Source organism: Colias croceus, chromosome 20 (genome assembly GCF_905220415.1).
Source record: "Colias croceus chromosome 20, ilColCroc2.1".
Classification (NCBI taxonomy): Eukaryota; Metazoa; Arthropoda; class Insecta; order Lepidoptera; family Pieridae; genus Colias; species Colias croceus.
Window position 1 is genome coordinate 68,600 of NC_059556.1, and position 22,972 is coordinate 91,571.

Here is a 22,972-nt window from a genome sequence, read left to right on the forward strand (position 1 = left end):
AATGAATTTCATAATTTTTAATAACATAATTATAAATCTTCCACAGTCAACAGATTAAATAATTAAATAGAAGTATAAAAAATGGACTCACTATCGTCTACTTTGTGTCATGCTCGATATCGGCTTATAATCTTTCTTTCGAGTTATATTTTAGCAATAAAACTAGCTTTTACTAACTAGGTACTGGTTTATACATCGCCATGTTTATATTAATTCCATGATTTATTATTATAATAAAATAGGGTAATATGGTATGTTATTACAATTATGGTAATGGTAGTTACGCTATACAGGGTGTAATCGTAAAGTGTGCACAGGCGATTTTTCCGTAAGTATTACAGATAACAAAAAACTTTAAACTGATATCGAAAGTACCTACTTCACCTAATAAATTTTTAAAAATAAATCGAGAAATATCAAAAAAAATATCTTTAAACCCTATATGAATATCCCATATAGATTTTAGCTTTCTTTTTATTTTTTTTGGTTTTCTGCTTTGTTCTAAATTACTTCGCAAATTTGAAGTGACATTTTCCAAGCTTTTTCCGGATATTTTCCGGGAATTTTCCGGGCATTTTCCGGACATTTCCCAGGCATTTTCCGGAGATTTTCCAGGCATTTTCCAGGTATTTTACAGGCATTTTCCGGACATTTCCCTGGCATTTTCTGGGGATTTCCCAGGCATTTTCCGGGGATTTTCCGGATACTTTACAGGAATTTGAAATGAAATGAAATGAAATGAAAATACGTTTATTATGGATACATACCAAAAATACAAAAGAAAGAAACAAGAAACTTAAATCTAACTTAAATATAATGTATTCCACAATAGGCCTGCCACTCAGTGCAATACACTGATTTTCAGTGGTTGCCTTAGGATGCCTTGCTGACAGTGGATGTATTATTGCTCAAACTGCAGTGAAAAGTTATTAAAAAATATATATATATATATATATATATATAGATATCTCCATGGGCACTATGTTGATCAAACGTGCCATATAGTTAGTAATTATTTGATCCGTTTTCACTTGTTGATCCGGTTGGTATTTGTGGATCCATTGCCACACCACCGTCCGTATGTGGATCCGAACGGAGCCACGAGTGTCACCATCAGTAATAATAATAATTACGTGCTTTTTATACAAATCCACCTTTTTTGCGTTTTAGCTCTTGTTGATCCGATTCAAATGAGCCAATCAGAGCCCACCGAGCTCAGCCATTGGTCGCTTGCGGCCTTAGGTTTAAAGACATTTATTTCCGTTATAGAAACGTATGTTGCCGTTCGCCTTCCATAATTTGTTCGGATCTTCGGGAGGGCAAGATAGCTAGCTCGTCTATTAGGATAGTGGTGATTTGATGTTGAGATTATAATATTTGTATTTATGTTTTTATGTAGCGCTTTGCGGATGAACATACACGTATTATAAAAGTATAATTGTTTTAAATTCATTATTTTAGTGTCGTCGTAGATTTTATTTGTAGAAGTTAAAAAAGGATAGTTAAAGATAGTTTTAATGATTTTATTTTGTAAAATTTGGAGTGGCGCTAATTTATTATTGTAAGCACTCCCCCAGACTTCTATTAAATACATTAGGTGCGGCTTTACTAACGTGTTGTAGATGGTGTGGCGTAATTTATGAGGTATGCAAGAAGAAATATGTATTACGCAGAGATCTAAGAAGTGCTGATAATTTATTTTTTAGATGGTCGATGTGATAATTCCATTTCAGAGAGCTGCCGATTCGCAAATCTAGGTTATTTCTCGTGGGTTTTATGTTCTAATACAACACCGTTAATTTTAAATGGAGCGTATGGTGGAATAATTTTGTTATGAGCTTTGAATTTAGATATATTTATTTTTAGGAGATTGCATTGAAACCATTTATTTAATCCGTCATCCGTCATCCGCATAAAGTGTTAGGAGACCATTTAGCTTTAAATCTTGTAAATTATTAATATAAATTAAAAAAAGCAATGGGCCTAGAATCGAACCATGTATGCCACATGTAATTGGTAAGGGAATGATATCGTGGTTATCTATTTTAACTATTTGTGAAATATTTCGATTTTTTAAATATGATTTCAGCATATCTAGTGCTTTACCATTAATGTTAATTTCTTTATTAAAAGTTCGTGAGAAACGGTATCGACGGCCTTTTGTAGGTCAATAAACACTCCCAAAACTATATTGTTTGCGTCAATGTTCTGTTTTATTTTAATAGTTAGGTCCATAGTCGCTGACAGAGTGTTACTTTTTGGCTTAAATCCGTATTGACGCACTGAAATAAAATAAAATGAGTCTAAATATTTTTCTAATCTCGTGTGTAAAATCTTCTCCAATATTTTTGACAATACTGGCAAAACCGAAATTGGCCTATAGTTACCAGGTTCAAATTTTGAGCCACTCTTATAGATAGGAGTTACCTTCGCTATTTTTAACGAGTCCGGAAAACGTCTTTGAATTATGGCTTGGTTAAAACAGTCGCTTAAGGTATGATTTAATTTTTCTTTGATGCATTTAATTGCTATTGTAGTAATACCATCAAGACCTGTACTACAGTTTGAAGTAAGTTTTTAAGCTTATTTATAATTATATATTTTTACTGGCTTCGGTAGGTCTGAACTTATTAGTGAGGTAATTTTTAAAATTTCGTAGTTGTCTTTAGATTTCCTCTCCTCTGAGTTATAAGATGTCAATTCTGGAAAACCAGCAAAAATTACATTTTTTTCGTGGCTCTTTCTGTCTCGTAGTTCATTGATTTTTTTTTTTATTATACCAGAGGAGGCAACAGAGCAGACGCGTCACCTGATGTTAAGTGCACTGCGTCGCCCATAGGCACCAGCAATGCCGGGGACATTATTAGTGCGTTGCCGGCGTTGTGCGTTGATTAAGTTTTAATTTATATGAAGTTGATTTTTAGACGTAAAACCCGATGTGTTGGCTCATGGCTGACTGATTTATTGATTGAAGATTTAATTTCAGTAATTTTATTTTACTCTCACCCTGGTTTATCTGGGATTCTAATTGAGAAATAGTACTCTTCAATATGTTTTGTTCAGTAATTATCATACATGGTGATGACTTAATTTCATTGATTTGATTCGTATTTTGGCGAATTAAATTCAAAGATTGTTCGTTGGACGATTTAATTTCGGTAATTTGTGTTTTTACCTCAGAAATGTTTTCATGAATTTTGTTTACTATTTTGTTCATTTGAGCATACATATTTTTCAAGTAATGTACTAATACGGCTCAACTCCGACCGAATATCCTCCATATCATCACTAAATCTGCAATCTTGTTCTAGCGGTTGTTTCCGTTTTCTGTAAGTAATTTGAGTATCAGTTGGCGTAGAACTCGTAGAAAACGAACTTAGCTTCTAGTTCAGGATACATCGCCCATTTTTGCAAGTGACTACTATCAAGCTGATTTTCCGTTTGTAGCTTTCTTTTGATGAGACACCGAATAATTTCGTGTACGAAACTCTCGATTGTGGTAGCTAACAGAGATAACAAGGATAAAATTTTTTGATTTGATGGTTCTCAAATATTTATTACGCAATTTGTAGGACAATATGTCTGTTGAATTATATAAACATTAACTAAGTGAAAACAAAAAAATCAGCTTGTTAGTAATCATTTATGATGACCTCGTTATCGATACACTTTGGAAAGGGGGACTCTTTGAACAAACCATAGATTTTGTAGGACAAATATTTTTTCGAATAATTTAGGTAATTATCTTGAGATTGAACAAAAAAAAATTCATTCAGTTTGTAATAAATATTTGAGAACCATCAAATCAAAAATTTTTATCCTTGTTATCTCTGTTAGCTACCACAATCGAGACTTTCGTACACGAAATTATTGAGCGTCTCATCAAAATAAAGCTACAAACGGAAAATTAGCTTGATAGTAGTCACTTGCAAAAATGGGCGATGTATCCTGAACTATTTGATAGATACGGATGCGATCCACCGGTAGTACCCACTGCACCACTGCTGGTTAAACGTGTTGGCGATCTGCGTACTCTCATATTTACTCCGCAATGGATAATTTGTGCAGGAATATGAGTCGTCATTTGTTTGACCTAAATGTAACATTTTAATTATTTTATCAGATTGATATCAGAATCAGGGCAAAGGCGAACGCTATACGTCAATAAATATTATGATAATTATCTTGATATTTACTGATGATTCAAGAGGTAGGTTGTTATTTGTAGGATGCATACTACTTGAGAATTATCACCGTCACTGTATGACGAAAGGTTCGTCCAAATATCTATCTTTTTAGGGTTCCGTATTTTTAGTTTCACAACGTTTTCTATAAGTTTCCATTGAATTACGATCGACTTCTTCAACTTCCATAAAACTCAGGAGATTTTTGCTAGCCCTAATTTCATATCTCCATGTCAATGTCATGCAAGTGCATATAAATGGAACAGAGCAACATACGACTTATGATTTGATATATAAAACGGAGTCAAGAAGTGTTTGAGCATTTCAAAATTTGAACCGTTACGGAGTCGAGTTCGTCTAGTCTAGGTGGATTTAGCAATGTATGGAACATTAACTAATTATAATATGTTTGTGTACGGAGCCAACAAATACTGTAGTGTTTACGAAAAATTAATCTACGTTACTTAATATACAGTTTCGTTATGTCGGATCAAATAAAGCTGTAATTTTGATAATATAAATGGATCTGATCAACATACGACTTTGGATTTGGTATATAAAACGGAGCCAACAAGTGTTTATGGGTTTCTGAATTTCGGCCGTTACGGAGTCGATTCAGTTCGAGATCTTAGCAATAAAAATGTTGAGTATATCAATTTCTCCATGAATATGATTGGCAACGTCGCTTAAATATTTACGCCGTTGCCACTCCGGGCAAGATCTATGCAACCGGAGTCGAGTAATATGGGGGAAAAGGTGGAGTCGGCAATGCACGGCAGTCGGGCTGGATCAACTTAGTGCCCAAGTTGGTATTTATATATATATATATATATATTTAATTAAATATTGTAATAAATACTTGATTATAATTATACTTACTTAGTGAATAGATAATATTACACATTGACTTAAAGTAGCAGAGAGGTTATTGGATAAATACTTAAATAATCTATAAACAAATAAGAACAATATTGGGGATGCAATATTTTATAAAAAAATAAATAAAAATAAAATAAAAAAATATATATAAATAAACAAACAATTAAATAAATATTTATATAAATATTTATATAAATATTGGGGATGCTAATTTTTTCTTGTTAACGTTTTTGTAAATCGAGAAGATATGACTTTAACTTTTTTTTGAAAGACGATAAGCTTTGTTGTGAACGAATAGGCGGCGGTAGGTCGTTCCAACATTTTGATGCTCGATACCTAAAACACCCCCTAAATGTAGATGTTCTATGCAGGGGAATTTCCAACAAAGAATTTGCGTGTCTAGTCTCGTAGGTTGTATTATTATCCGCCAACCATTTCAATTTATTGTACAAATATACAGGTACTCTATATTTTAATAAATTAAAGAGAAGCGTAGCCAGGTGTAAGTGGGTACGATATTCCATTTTAAGTGAGTTGTGTTTGATCAAGTACGGTGTAACATGATCACGATAGGGAATATTGTAGCAATAGCGGGCACACGCATTTTGCACCCGTTGCACTATTTTTTTCGTTGATTCAAGCAACCTAGGCCCTACAACCACATCCGCGTAATTAAATTTCGACAAGATAAGCGACTCACAAAGCAATTTCCTGACATTTACACTCAAGGACTGTCTAATCCGGTAAAGCAGTTTCAGTCGGTAAAAACAGTTTTTTGAAATATTTAAAATGTGCTTGTGAAATCGCAAGCCTTCATCAAACACTACACCAAGATTACGCGCTTCAGTCACTCTTTCTATTGGTTCTCCGTTTAGAAATATGGTAGGTTGTTGAGCCAATATTGAATTGATTTGATGAGTTGTGCCTATGATCATATATTTGGTTTTGCTAGAATTGAGAGAAAGACAATTAGATTCTGACCAAACCGATATACGACTCAAATCATCATGTAGCCTTTCCAGAGCATTGTCCATCTCACTCGCCTTGAACGAGAGGTATAATTGGATGTCGTCCGCATACATATGATATTTGCAATGCCTTATGCATTGCGTTACATCGGCTGTATACAAAATAAACAAAAGAGGACCAAGAATAGAACCTTGCGGTACTCCTCTGGAAACTTCCGCCCATGCAGACGAACATGCACTTTGACTACTGTCCGCTTTTAACTCGACCATTTGTGAGCGGTAAGAAAGATAACTTTTAAACCACTGTAAAGAGTTATCATCAAAGCCGTAGTATGAAAGCTTGCAGAGAAGCAATTCAATATTGATACAATCGAAGGCTCTGGAGTAGTCTAAGAGGATTAACAGACTCCCCTCTCCTCGATCCTGTGCCTCAAGCATATTGTCAACCACATCCAACAGAGCTGTTATGGTACTATTTTGCTTCCTAAATCCCGATTGCCTAGTTGGCAACATATCATTTAAATCTAAGTAGCGCCTGACTTGCTCACATACAACTTTCTCGAGAATCTTCGATAGACATGGCAAAATACTAATTGGTCTTAGATCTTTAAGACAATTTGGATTGTTAGTTTTGGGCAATGGTTTAATGAGCGCTTTACGCCAGGTGGAAGGGAAGGTGGAAGTCTTAAGTGATGTGTTTATGATATTCGTAATTGTTTCAAGAGTAAAGGGCAAGGATAATTTTAACATATCTAGTGAGATTCCGTCGTAACCAATAGCATTAGAATGCAATGATCTGAAATGCTTAAACACCTCGTCTTTAGAGACAGCCGCAAAAGAAAACACTGAAGTCCCTTTTTTGTTATTTAAAAAGAAATCTAAGTCCTCTTTAGACGCGCATGATCTACCAGGAATATCTAAAAAATGACGATTTATATCATCCGGCTTTCTAAGATGCTCCGGCAACGCATTGTCAGTACTTTTACTGATATTAACATTTTTTTTAACATTATTCCAGAGTAGACGCGGGTTATTTAAATTCGTGTTTACAAACGTTTCAAAATAACATGTTTTTTCACGCTCAATCGCATTCGCAACCTCTTTCTTTAACTCCATATAATATAATTTATGACTATCATGTTTAGAATACTTTGCCCTAGTATATGCATCATTCCTACGTCTCATCAATAACCTGATATTGTATGTGATCCAAGGATAGTTCTGATTTTTTACAAGAAAGTGCTTAATGGGAGCTAGACAGTCATAAATTGATAAAATGGTTGCATTAAAATCCGAAACAAAATTATTAATATCCTGGTGGTCTATTATAGCATCCCAGTTAATGCTTGACATAGCGGTTTCGAATAGGTCCATGTTCATATCTTTAATTGGTCTGTATTGTATTTTTAGAGGGATACACTTATCTTTAACTATGTAAAATTCGCACGAAACAAACGCATGGTGACTTAAATCATTTATATGGTTTACTGATATCCGTTGCACATTTACATCCGTACATATAAGGTCAATAATAGTTTCACTATGATCTGTGAAATGAGTGGGTTCATTTATAATTTGCGTTAAGCTCGTCATTGTTAAAAATTCTAGCAATTTGCGATAACCCATGGTACTCTTGTCTGCAAAATTAATATTAAAATCTCCCATAACTATAGTATTATCAGCCCATGAAAAACTAGCGACCGATTCATAAATTGCGTTAACGAAAGTATCGACATTCAACCATGGCGGGCGGTAAGCTGTGCCGATTACTAGTTTTTTACACCGAATGTTTAAAGTTATCCACATTTGCTCAACATTTAAACAACATGGATGTTTTAAAACTTTCACATTCAAACTATTTCTAACATAAAAGCCAACGCCACCGCCGCGACCTCGCACATATGGCGGTCGAGGTATATGAACAAGGCGATAACCTGTGAACTTAGGCGCACGACCCTCTTCTCCTTCTTTTAGCCATGTTTCATTAATACCCAACACATCCACGTTTTGGTGCTCCATCGCAGCAAGAAGCTCTTCGTGACCAGTCCCAAGCGAACATATGTTTATAAGGCCAATTACGAGATTTTTTTTAACCATCATTATAGTATATTAATATCAAATAAAATACATATTGGACGAAAGAGTAGATAAATATACAGTATTTAAATAAAATATGCAATATCATCATTGAGTGAGTTGAGTGGAGTTTTAGTGTTAATTCATTTACCCAGTTAATATAGTTTATAAATAGAAAAAATACAATAAAATAGTAAAATATAGAAGAAATTACGAAAAACAAACAAAACACACCACCGGCAACAAGGCAGACCACTACAATATCAAGTTCTCTAAGACAATAATGGAAATAACAATAACGAAAAAATAAAACAAAATAAACAACATTTAACAAAAATCTTACTTCTATCATTATAATTTCCCAGACATTTTCCGGACATTTCCCAGGCATTTTCCGGACACGGACGGAAATATGCTGGAAATGTCCGGAAAATGCCTGGGAAATGCTTGGAAAATCCCTGGAAAATACCTGGAAAATGCCTGGGAAATTCCTGGAAAATAACCAGAAAATGCCTGGGAAATGTCTGGAATATGTCTGGAAAATATCCTGAAAATGCGTGGAGATGTCCGGAAAAAGCGTGGTAAATGCCTGGAAAATCCCTGGAAAATATCCGGGAAATGCGTGAAAATGTCCGGAAAAGGCGTGGAAAATGCCTGGAAATCCCGGGAAAATGCCTGGGAAATGCCTGGAAAATACCCGGAAAATATGGGTAAAATGTCCGAAAAAACGTGGAAAATGCCTGGAAATGCTCGGAAAATGTCCGGAAAATATCGGGAAAATGCGTGAAAATGTCCGGAAAAAGCGTGGAAAATGCCTCTTCAAATTTGCGAAGTAATTAAAGCAGAAATCCAAAAAAAGAAAATGAAAGCTGAAATCTTTCATATTAAATGTATATGGGATATTCATATTTTATACTTAATGTATGGGAGGGTTTAAAGATAATTTTTTTGATATTTCTCGATTTATTTTTAAAAATTTATTACAGCCATTTTACTCATTAGGTTAAGTAATTTCGATATCAGTTTAAAGTTTTTTGTTATCTGTAATACTTACAGAAAAATTGACTGTGCACACTTAACGATTCACCTGTATACAGGGTGTCCCAAAAAGTAGTGATGAACGGAAGAACGGAGTTTTCCATTTGGCTTTTAAAAACTTGCTCTGTCTATCAGGTAGCTACCCTAAAAATTTCATTTTATTATTCAGAAGGCTTCAATCGAAAAATTGAAATCTAAATCTCTCTACTTACCAAAGTATAACAATTTTATTAACATGATGATCATTATAACCAAATTAAAACCATTAAATAGGTGTTTAATTTCCAGAAATTTTAAAAATAACCCCGCTGTTGCTAATTGTAAGTGCGACATCACCGTAAAAAGTTGTCTTTTAAATATCTGAATGCCCTTTTATCATTTTTAATGGTTTCTTCTGCTACTATGAATTTCCGGGTTATTTCGTCCAAATTGGCATTCTCTCAAGTAGCCGTGGTCTTTTTAGTATCCCCATTGAATCAAATCAATGGGGTTTAGGACGAGATACCGTGGAGGCCAGGCTTTAAGGCAGGCGTCACCGGCGCATGCGCAGGCTGCAACGACCAATCCATCTTTCAGGGTATCTTTGCCCTTTAGCCTGGCCTCCACGGTCCCCGGACATAAACCCTGTTGATTTTTTTCCGTGGGGATACTACAAAGACGAGAGACTGCCACAAATTGGACGAAATAACCCGAAAATTCATAGTAGCAAAAGAAACCATTAAAAATGTTAAAAGAGCATTCAGACATTTAAAAGACAACTTTTTACGGTGATGTTGCACTTACAATAAGCAACAGCGGGGTCATTTTAAAAATTTCTGGTAATTAAACACCTTGTTATTGGTTTTAATTATTTTTTATTAATCATCATGTTAATTCTATTTTTCACTTACAACATTTAGATTTCAATTTTTTGATTGAAGCCTTCTGAATAATAGAATGAAATTTTCAGGGTAGCTACCTGATAGATAGAGCAAGTTTTTAAAAGCAAAACGGAAAACTTTTTTTATGTGATTTTATTTTATTACGGGCCCTTGAAGTGGTGAACATACTGGGTAATTTTATCTTTCTTGGTATTCAATTCTTTTTTTTATTCCATTCAAAGGTCTAACGATAGTAAATATTACCATAATGAATTGGCCTATCTTTCAGCTTAGCAAACAAAAAAAATCAAGCATCTAACGCAATAATTGACGTCACCATGAGTGAAAATATCATCATACTCGGCGATAGGTGAAAAATTGAAAAAAACCTCATAACTTCGAAAATACGAAAAATCGCATAACATATATGGGGGTGATTCGGATAGCCCTCTAGGTCCTCTACCTCCAAGCTTCCGTTCATCACTACTTTTTGGGACACCCTGTATAACTCAAGAACGGCAAAAATTACCCGAATGGAACCTGGGCGAACAGGTCGTTTTAATTAAATCCTAGAATCCAAATTTCATGATTAATAATAATAGTAAATAGATAGTTTAGGTAATATAACACGTACGACATAATATTATCTTCCATATAAATAGAATGTCTAGTTGTCATGTACTCTACGGTAACGTTCTGGCAGCACTCCACGGTCCGCCACGCTCGATGTGGCTCCATCGTTCGTCTGTTTGTTTGTGATAGCTGAGTGCTGAAATATGACGTTAAGGTTACGTTTATTGCCTACACTTTCTGTGTCGAGGAAATTATTTTTGGTGCCGAAAAAGCTCTGAATTGTGGAGACCTAATGAACTACACCCGCAACAGACACGATAAGTGTACAGAAGCAATGAAAGTTGAATTAATATAAGGAATGAAATAAGTAATTAATTAACAGGAAATAGAAATCATTATTTTTGTTCGGGGTGATAAAAGGCAATAATATAATATTTAATTATACATGTTACAGTCAAAACCCTGAACCAGTCAATAACGTTATTGACCGGTAAAATCAGTTAATAAGGATATTGACTAAGGGCGTCGGTTAATATCCTTATTAACTGATTTTATCTGATTAAACCAGTTAATAACGTTATTGACTAAGGGCATCGGTCAATATCCTTATTAACTGATTTTAAGTCGAGACATCTAGTCAATATAGGTTTTAACCGACGTGCCCAGTCAAAACTCATAAAAAGTTAAGGACGTTAGTGAAATTATACTAGAAAATCATTTAAAAAGGTTCATAAAACTTTTTAAAGTGCAATATTTAAGAGTTTTATGTTTTATTAATTAATTCGGGGTATTGTTTGTAAACTGCAACCGCGCGAGAATACGTGCCCCAAAATATTTTTGAAGATGGCAATTGTGTTTTAATAACAACTAGGTTTCCGCCCGCAGCTTCGCCCGCGCAGTCAAAGAAAAACCGCATAGTTCCCGTTCCCGTGGGATTTCCGGGATTGCGTTAGTTTCTGACTTGATGGAGTGACCTGCAGGTGTACTTCGAAGACTGCTACTGGAACTAATAGACGAGTAGAGCTAGGTGTGCCGAGTTTGGGCTCGTTTTGTTAGTTACGTTGAGACCTTACCTCCTGACTTGATGGAGTGACCTGCAGGTGTACTTCGAAGACTGCAGCTACTGGAACTAATAGACGAGTAGAGCAATGTGTGCCGAGTTTGGGCTCGTTTTGTTAGTTACGTTGAGACCTTACCTCCGGACTTGATGGAGTGACCTGCAGGTTTACTTCGAAGACTGCTACTGGAACTAATAGACGAGTAGAGCTAGGTGTGCCGAGTTTGGGCTTGTTTTGTTAGTTACGTTGAGACCTTACCTCCTGACTTAATGGAGTGACCTGCAGGTGTACTTCGAAGACTGCTACTGGAACTAATAGACGAGTAGAGCAAGGTGTGCCGAGTTTGGGCATGTAGCAAGTAGCAGTCTTCGAAGTACACCTGCAAGTCACTCCATCAAGTCAGGAGGTAATGTTTCAACGTAACTAACAAAACATGCCCAAACTCGGCACACCTAGCTCTACTCGTCTATTAGTTCCAGTAGCAGTCTTCGAAGTACACCTGCAGGTCATTCCATCAAGTCCGGAGGTAAGGACTCGACATAACTAACAAAACGAGCCCAAACTCGGCACACCTAGCTCTACTCGTCTATTAGTTCCAGTAGCAGTCTTCGAAGTACACCTGCAGGTCACTCCATCAAGTCCGGAGGTAAGGTCTCGACATAACTAACAAAACGAGCCCAAACTTGGCATTTCTAGCTCTACTCGTCTATTAGATTCAGTAGCAGTCTTCGAAGTACACCTGCAGGTCACTCCATCAAGTCAGAAACTAACGCAATCCCGGAAATCCCACGGGAACGGGAACTATGCGGTTTTTCTTTGACTGCGCGGGCGAAGCTGCGGGCGGAAACCTAGTTGTTATTAAAACACAATTGCCATCTTCAAAAATATTTTGGGGCACGTATTCTCGCGCGGTTGCAGTTTACAAACAATACCCCGAATTAATTAATAAAACATAAAACTCTTAAATATTGCACTTTAAAAAGTTTTATGAACCTTTTTAAATGATTTTCTAGTATAATTTCACTAACGTCCTTAACTTTTTATGAGTTTTGACTGGGCACGTCGGTTAAAACCTATATTGACTAGATGTCTCGACTTAAAATCAGTTAATAAGGATATTGACCGATGCCCTTAGTCAATAACGTTATTAACTGGTTTAATCAGATAAAATCAGTTAATAAGGATATTAACCGACGCCCTTAGTCAATATCCTTATTAACTGATTTTACCGGTCAATAACGTTATTGACTGGTTCAGGGTTTTGACTGTAACATACATATTAAAATATTAGATTCGACAAGACTACGGTGGTTCTTGAACCGAAAAACGAACGAGAGAAATAAAGATAGTAATAGAGAAATGAGAAACAAAATACGAGTAAGTACTTAATTCAAGTTAAATTTATTTGCGAACACACACCCGCATGGGATTTCCTGTCTTTAGCGGCAATTAAATTATTCGACAACCAACGTACTTTTTTTTCTTATTAATACATTTCACGGCGTATGTATATTTTTTAAAATTCTAATATATTTATTATATTAATTATGATGTACCTAACTATGCGTATCTTAGCTTAGGCTGTATGAGGTTGCTACAACCGGAGGACGGAAGGTGAGATATACGGCATGTCACACGCGATAGCGGCCTACTGGGCTACCGTTACTGAAATATGCACATAATATTAAAATATAGGCAACACATAAAGCATTTCAGAACCTAGAAGCGGATCTCGTATCAATATAACTATTCTATAAACATGTCTTTTAAAAACAAACAAAGTTAGTCACGTTTTGATGAGTCACCAGATTCAAAGGATCCGGAAGGTCATCTTAGTCACAATTAAGATTTAAGCCACGTGGTCGCAGAGTCAAAATTGCATTACGTAAACATTACACAGTAAGTAGTCAGTATCTTGGATTTTTTGGAACACGTTTTAATGATATATGGATGTTTGTATGTTTGTAAGGTAGGCACTCTTTCACGAAAAAATTGCTAGACGGATTTGGATGAAACTCCGTGTCAAAGGTTAAACATCAGAATATAATACGTCATGAGCTATAGAAATAATTGATTTCGCTCGCGGGTTCGTCTGCGGGCAGCGCTGCAGCGAGTGAAACCCCGCGATATAATCTATCTATTCCACCTATATATTATTATAAAGGCGAAAGTTTGTATGGATGTATGGATGTTTGTTACTCTTTCACGTAAAAACTACTTAACCGATTACAATGAAATTTAGCACACATACAGGTATAGAGGGTAACTTGGATTAACACATATATGATAGTTTTTATCCCGGAAATCCCACGGGAACGGGAACTATGCGGGTTTTCCTTTGCAAACGCGGGCGAAGCCGCGGGCGGAAATCTAGTATCTCAAAATATTAATCAAACACGGTGAAGAAGCGAGCCCATATTCCACAAGCCATATTCATACATATTTACAGGAACTATAGCTACTAGCACACATAGGTTTAGGCTTTGACATAGAGCTCTGTCTGTCTCATGTCTGAAACTATCCTCATTATTACATGTCCCTACTAATACAATTGGAAATGCGGTGCGGTAAAGTGTGTTTGTTTCTTTATCTTTTTTCACGTTGCAACGCGAATGGAGCAAATTTATGATAGGATGAAACATTAATTAATTACCATCGGAATTTTTTTGACCACTGAGACGAAGACGCGTACGTAAGTCTAATTTTTTGATAATAAATAAACAGACAATAACGCAAATAACGCAAAACAGGCAATAAATAATTTATAATAAAACATTTGAAGATTAAAATGACATGGATTAAATGATTAAAATAAATCACTTATATTGTGAGGTTGGAGGCTGTAACTTTATGGTCCTGACTGCAAAATGCACAACGAAGATGAGAGGATAGATGCATTTTGTCAGTAAAGGTGGTAAAGGTGGAAACGGATATCCACACAATTATTACCTATTTTTATAACAATTATTTTTTTAAATATTTTTCGTAGTCCATTAATAATAAAATGCCATAATTACGATTTTAAAATTAAAATAATAGAGCACTTACTTGTTAATTATCCTGACACGAAATCTATGACGCAAACACGTATCAAAACCATTAACTTAACTCATATTTAATTATTTCACTCATTGATATAGTTTTTCGAATATTTTTCGATTAGAACCAAGTTGAAGTGGAAATGTAGCAACACGTGCGACCACGGTTAGGGTTGGAGACCAACTGAGTTATCTTCATTTAAATTAGCATCATTGTATTTCTAACTGCATGTTTACTGACTGTGCAGTGTGCAAGTGGAACGATGCGATTCCCTATGAGATATGTTGTATCGATATGAGATTGTGATTCCTTTAAATTCGAATACAAAACATAATTACCTACTTACTTGAAATTATATGAATACCTATAGTTACTATTCTGATTAAATTGTAATTACAAATGTAAGATAGCAAAAAAAAGGTTTAGGAGTTTTTAATCACTGGACAAATTTAAGGTGTAATACGGGCATATTTTTCTATCTTGAGCCTGCTATGTTTTTAGGTGCAAAAGTTGTTTCAGTAAAATTAGTCATAATGATGGACATACTACAATCACAACATGGATAATAGACAGGGAGATAGACGTACATACGTACGGATCTACGAATGATGGATAGCACTAATACCAGAATTATAATTCTTTTAGTATGAAATACTAAAATGTTTAACTAATTTGTACGTTATAATATATAACATACGATATTAGTTATATTTAGGTAATTAAAGAATAGTGCTGTATTTATAAGATTATATTGTATTGTCTTTTAATGTGTTTACTGTTTATGTAGCATAATGTTCTTTAATTATCCGTGAGCATAACGTAAATCATACGGTCTTATGACCGCGATCCATCGCACAGTGAGTACACACAAACAGAAAGTAATCTTAAAACCTTTTAGCGGTGTTCTATATCCACTGCTGGGGGCTGTTGCGCGCTGAACGACGCCTCTAACCGCGGCAGCGATGTACACTCAAGTGATATTCCGCAATTCTCAAGAGGATGTCAAGTGGATTCGGATATTATCGATGCAATGCAGTCATTTAGATAAAAATATACCCTGATAATGATATTATAACTAAATTTGTTGTTAGATTATTTTCGTGTAGTAATCTTCCTTCATACGATTAGATTAGGTACTCCAATAAAGAAAAGCGCAGATATTATTTAAAAATTAAGAATTGATACAAGATTGATTCACATTGTGACCGCGACGGATGCATTTAATTGTCACTGGTCACAATCAATTTCAAAAATTTAGATCTGTCTAATTGAGAAAAATGGTTCTCACAAGGTTCCGATAAAAGGAAAAATCGCTTGAAAAATTGCTCACGACAAACCCCAAGTGGCTTCTAGTTGTGTTAGCTTTATCGGTTGCATAGAGTTCTCTAGGTCAGGCAAAGTTTGGAATTAGGTCATAATAAATCCTTACGTTTGCTAATTATAATTTGAATATTTTATAGGCCATGTCTTCTGAATCGCGAAATGCAATTTCATTGTTAATGCTGATTTAATATTGAAAGTTTAATATCTCAACGATTCTGCTCGCTCAGCTAGCCGGAGCCCGGAGCACGCCCGGAGCGACCCATATAACTCGAAGGTTTTAACAGAAATTATCTTCGTTCTGTTTACTATAAAGTCTGTTAAAATGAATTTTGCTAATCGTAGCGCCGTCGCGATAACTAAAAGAAAATATCTCTACAATAAATAATATATCCTTAGCAATTAAATTCAGTAAGCTTACCTTCATAATATTATTATTACGGTAGATAAACAATTCAATAACTAAGTTAACTCGATCGTATTCTAAGGTTTGATGAACTACGCTTATTAGAAGTCATATGGAAGTTATCTATTATACATAGGTAATATAATAAATCTGTAGAAGGGTCGATTCTGTACAATGAAAATATTGAAAAAATAAATAGCAGGGGGTGTTACTGGATCGATACCAAACCCAAATATGTGATTAAAAAAATTTTTGTCTGTCTGTCTGTCTGTCTGTATGTGAAGGCATCACGGTAAAACTAACGGTTCGATTTCGATGAAACTTGGTATTTAACTTTATTATCCTGGGCGTAAAATAGGATACTTTTTATCCTGGAGAAATACGTAGAAAAAAATTAATCTTAATTTTTCAGTTTTATCCATAGACGTTGTTCTGTAGAACCGCGAACACACGTTGTAGGCATAGCCGTATTTGGGTCCAATAGATATTTATAAGATGTCATTATCAGAGTTACTCAAAATGGAGAAATAAACCATCCACGCGAAGAGCGACATCCGCGCGGACGGAGTCGCGGGCGGAAGCTAGTACATAATATACCTAGTAGGTACTTGTAATTGATCTAAGAAATGTATGGTCTATTTAGTGTGTAGGTTTATACCGACGTAAAAGGAAGTATAATTTATACTCTACGTCTATTTACAAACAAAGTATGTATAATGAAAAAAATGGATTTTAGAAGAGCTAATAAAAAAATATAATATTATAATATGCAACTTTTATATCAAAACATCGATTAAATTTAACATCAAGAACATTTGTCACAAATACTATGAATTTCCTGAAATTACCAAAATTCCAATAAGTGTCGTGAGGCCGGGTCACACAATGGGAAGTCATTTGATAATTATTAATTATACTCATTAGCAATTTCTGTGGAAAAGTCAAAGAAACAATGAACGTAACCCAAATACTAAGCGTTTCGCTGAAAGTGCACAGAAACAGGTCAACGGTGAGTCAGCGCGATGATTTTTAGACAAGCACTAGTGTCATAGTGTCAACTGTTACCTGAGGACTGGCCGCTGCAGCAGCTTGGTCATTTTTATGTATTTTTTAACATTAGATAAGCAGTCTTGAAAGTAAACTAAACTAAAAGAGGCGAATAATTAATTTCAAATGCTCTTCTCAAGAAAATATTTTCTTATCTATTTCGTATTCCAATGAGCTGAATGATGGCTAAGCATCATGTACTTTATCAACTCACGATGATGGCTGTTATGAGTTATCTATCAGATAGATCTAGAATCCTAGATTCATACTAATTACGAAGCAACTATCGTTGTAAGCAAGCGACGGCCAACGGATTGAGAGGATTTTTGTACCAAAACTACGAGCAGTATGAGTATTCATACTGCTTATATAACTTAGATTACTCCATATAACTCAGATTTTCCACAGATACCAAGCAGCACAATCAATTACTGGTAAAAACATTCACCATTTAAAAATCCTTAATTGTTATAATGCTGAGTTAGGTACTTTCGTGTCGATCCAGTTCTGCTATTTCTTAGTATAAATCGCAGTACTTTATTTATTGACCTTGAACTTGAGACCTCTAGATGTGTCCGATAAACACTAACTCCCAACAAGTTACCGCATTAGCACGCCAATGTTTTTTAAACCTACGAGTATAGTTTGACTTCCTTCAAAGTTCAAACTCTAAAATTTATATTTTACTAGCTGCCCTCCGCGGTTTCACCCGCGTGGCTCCGCTCCTGTTGATCTTAGCGTGAAGAGATATAGCCTGTAGTCTTCCTCGATGAATGGGCTATCGGACACCGAAATAATTTTTCAAATTAGTAGTTCCTGAGATTAGCGCGTTCAAACAAACAAACAAACTCTTCAGCGTTATAATATTTGTATAGATTTATCACTTTTGAATCGCCATATTAACATTGTTACATCATTCACCACCATTTCCACAAATCCAATGGAGCAGTTAAAATTTTGCAAAATACATTGGAATTAAATACCTCAATTTGTAATAAATGATTTAATACTATCAGTACGGCATGTAGAGTAGTGTGGGTGCAGTGTGCAGTGTGTACTGACCAGCTGCAGCGGTCGGCGAGCGCGGCGGGCTCGGGCCAGGCCTCCCGCAGCAGGGTGAGCGCCTCGCGCAGCGCCGGAGACGCCTGCCGCACACCACCTGCGCACAACAAGCATTACATGTAGGTACTAATAATAGTTGTAATAGCACACGAGCTGCTGGTGGGACATCACCACCGCCCGAAGGCTTTTGCAATGTTAGGGCTTGGAAGATGTTGAGGGCATTTTAAGGTAGAGGTAGAGACCTTTTTTCATTAGCATATTATATGACACCGACAACGACCTTGGTTCAGTTTATGAAGAGATTAGCAACAAAAGATAAAATATTTTTTATAATAGCCACTAATTCGATATATTTTGTATGGATAGAATTCTCGTATATTTTATTCCGCCGGGGGTCATTGCGCTCTCTCAACTGGGTCAAAATCGGTATAATTGCACTCGACACACATACATGTGTTGTATATACATTTATAGCTGTTGTCATGGCAACGCGTATACAAGCAAACACGCCGAACACGGCAACTTGGAAATTTTTAATAGAGAAATATAAGTTCATAATTGTAACGCCTTCCGTTCGCATGTTCGGGGCAGCAAAACTAAAAAATCCAGACTTTGCCATGAATAGAGCAAAGTAAATTTTAAATTCTTCGTAGGCAGATATTATCATAAGTAACTGTCCCAGCTCCCAGCTATTTTCTATATGAGCGTATTTTTATAGAGATGCTGCAAAAAGCTGCGGAATTCTTACCTACAATTACTAATACATGGTAAAAGGCTAGAGCTAGGTAAGAACTCGTAATAATTATCTTATCAAAATTGTAAATAAGTAAGGATTGAAAAGTACTATAAAGTCTTTTTCGTCAAAACAAAACCACACTTCGGACAACATAATTTAATAAGTAATATAAATACAAATAGTTTGGAAAATCCAAAAGTGCACGCCTCATAATCTCATCCTTTACAATAAAATTGATTATTTATAAAGAGTACACTATAAATATAAAAAAGAAATAAAATAGTTTGGAAAATCCAAAAGTGCACGCCTCATAATCTCATCCTTTACAATAAAATTGATTATTTATAAAGAGTACGTGACTATAAATATAAAAATAAAATAAAATAAAACATTTGGAAAAGTAAAGAAAGCGGTACCGTAATAATTGAGCTATTTTTCTTGTGGCCCCACCTAGATGTGAAACTGCGCAGGTTTAAGGGACTGACTACCAACTTATTTTTTTAAACCTTGGCTTATAGTATAAAGAATCGAGTTTATAATGGTGAATTTTGAGTACACTATAAAAAAAAAAAAAAAGTCGATATTTTTTTTGTTTATTTAATAACAATAATTAAACCACATCGAATCAGACCCTGAAAAATGAAAGGGTTCTATTCCTGAGCATACTCAAGCGTAAGAGAAAAAAAAAGACTCGATTAGTAAAGTATTTCGGTCGCTATCGTGTTAACAAGAAAAAGGATCCGCACATACAGACACACGGACGTCCAAGACAGAACTTTTTTAAACTGTTTTTTAAAATGACATCAAAAATATCATGAACGTTAAAAATAGTGTTCTTTCTTAATATGTGTGTGTATGTATTATCTTACAAGTGCAATGTATGATACATAAAGACATTTTAAGTTTGAAAAATCAGATGTTTTGCGCGAAGTGACAGTAGTACCCACCTCAACGCTTCGCTTATGAGGCGTGCAATAATCGTCCACAAGCTATCATATTATTTTTCTCGTTCGCCAGAAAGTAAACATTTGTATGGATTGCCTTTTCCTATCTCAACATTGTACTAGATTATTGTACTTCTATAAATGTGCCTAAATAAAGCTAGGAGGAGGTAGAGAACAGTTGTAGAGCTAATGGCAATCTATAGTTTTAACACTTTACCGAGCCGCCAGCGATTAACTTGGAGCCAAACGTATTCCACTCGTGACTCACAAGTCACAAACTGCTAAACATTTATTTATTCTACAATGCGATTGACAGCGTTATTATTAATAGGTACATATTTCTTAGAAATGTGTATCAGTAGATATTTCCTCATTGAATGTTGAAGTATTCACATGATACTTGCGTTTCTATTTTAACAACAATGGGACCGACCGTGGAAATACAGGATTTAAGGATAACTCATTTCTGTTTCAACAACTTGTGCTCAATGAGTATTGAGTATGAGATGTGTGATCCGCACAATCGTGATCAGAACAGACCTTTTTAGCAGGAATTAAAGCACTAAGATTAGGATAGGCACTGGGCAGCCCTGTTAAGGCGCCGAATGGTGTTCGTGTGAGTGTCAGTGCGAATTGCGTGAGGTGTGAGGTCAGCGCTGGCCCTTCTCGCGACCTCTGGGCTCCGCGCCGCGGCCGAGCGCTGGCAGTTCGGGCTCCAAGAAGTTGCCGTACGGCTTTAGGCATACAGTCTGCATAATTACAATAGCTAAATACATACCTACCAGCTCCCATGTCAAATTTTTAGAATTATATGAGAATATAAAATATAATATAAGAGGAGAATTTGGATTGGAATTCACGCAATATATTATTACCTAATAGTCGCCCAGTAGTCAGTGGTCAACACGACAAAGCGAAAGATGCGATTCAACGCGGCCAGATTAATATTATCTGTATTATATAGTTTCTATTGACTTGAATGATTCATGATATATAATATATAAAGGTCAGTGGACAACTGCTACTGTATTACAACGTATCAGATGTACATGTAAGCTATTCCCAGTGATGGCGACCGGCGCTGAACGACGCGGACGCTCTATGGCCGCCATTTGCGTATTATGCGGCTTTGGGATAGAAAATGAGCCGATATAGCTTAGTTAACGAGCAAATTGGGTTTTATGTATTTACCTAACATGGCAGAATTGTCTCTTAAATTACAATTGTTTCTGTATTACGATCTTTCATAGAATTGGCATTTATTTATGCTGTCCAATCATAGATAGATATTTAATTAGCTTTATATGCTTAGAAACATAAGTAGAAGGCATTTTTCTGAAACTTTTAAAAGCACACAGAATGTTAATTAATAATTATTCCTCTTACATATCTGTGAAACCATAGAAAATTAATAGACATAAATTACATAAATTTTTCAACGAAAGCACATTTCTGAAACTGCTTTCACCTTATCACAGGGAATAGGGCTAGTTTCCATCGTGCACCGGTAGGTAAAATAAAGGTGGAACAAAAGGCACAAAGCCCACCGATGAGGCAGACTCGACCTTCGCATTTGGAGGGCTCACTGAGCTTAGTCATAGCACATTATGCTAAAGAAATTTGTGAAGAAAGTTCCTAGCCACGGCGGTAGATACCTGCCGAGTGTAAAGGCACAGAATAAATAACTAGTTACAGAGGTAAAGGGTTATAATATAATTCACATTATTACAGAGTTATTGTATGATGGTACCCTACCTATTTTTTATTTTTTATGTCATGTTGTTTGGATATTATAATATAATCTCTTTCTCTATTTAATAAATATAAAAAAATGAATTCCTATTTCCCTTATGGTCACAGCATCACCCGTGAACGGCAGGACCGATTTAGATAATTCTTATTTTGATGTCTTTGTTAGTGCCAGGTGAAAGATCTTATGAAAGAAGAACCCAAGAAACGTGCGCCAATAAAATTAATAAAATGCGAAAACATAACGCGCGGCCATGAAAACTTCACGGGTTTAACAATTTGCGTGAAGACATTGGGACAACGTTTGTCGGGTCAGCTTGTTTATTATATAAAGTAGGTAAACATAATCTAGCACAACTGTGAAATAAAATATGAACAAAAAAAATATATATCTTTAATAAATGTTTTTTCTAATGTAGCTAAAGTATCAAAAAAACATTTAAAAAGTATTACTAGGTAGTACCACAGACTAATAATAATATACTACGTATACAAGTAGTACCTACAGCTACCTAACTATTAAAAAGTAGATTTGAAAAATGTGTTTGAAAAGAAAACAGATAAAAGTTGCGGTGGTGACAGTCAGGTCAGTCTTTATTATTTATACTTTGCTAATTGCTATATTTAAATATAGATAATATTTTATAATATAAAAGAATATATTTTAAAATAACCAACAACATGAATACCTATGTAAACTATACCGATATACATATAACATACCTAGGTACGTAATATTATGTCTCGTGAACTAGATTACGGTAAAACTGTAATTATTCTCACAAGTTGTTGACGCCAGGTTTGTTAGTTGTTACTCGAAGGCCGGAATATTTGTCTCGCTTGGGAATTCGTACACGACCGACATGAATATTATGTAATGTTGCTTCGTTAGTTACTAATAAATACAATTATTAATGTTATCTATTTTATCATGGACCATTCTCTTACCTTTCTTGTGACTACCAAACTATATTATCTACTTACTATAATATTGTAATACTGTGCTATAACTTATACCCTGGGCATCAGACAA

At 35.2% G+C, this 22,972-nt stretch overlaps 1 protein-coding gene across 1 annotated transcript in view; it reads right to left on the reverse strand.

The window, feature by feature from the left end:
- The window catches only part of LOC123701005, a 42,588-nt gene that overhangs the window by 12,278 nt on the left and 7,338 nt on the right, over positions 1 to 22,972 (reverse strand). Inside the window, exon 2 of the mRNA XM_045648411.1 lies at positions 18,511 to 18,607. The gene's annotated coding sequence lies outside the window, so the exon portion shown is untranslated. The remainder of the gene's footprint in view (positions 1 to 18,510; positions 18,608 to 22,972) is intronic.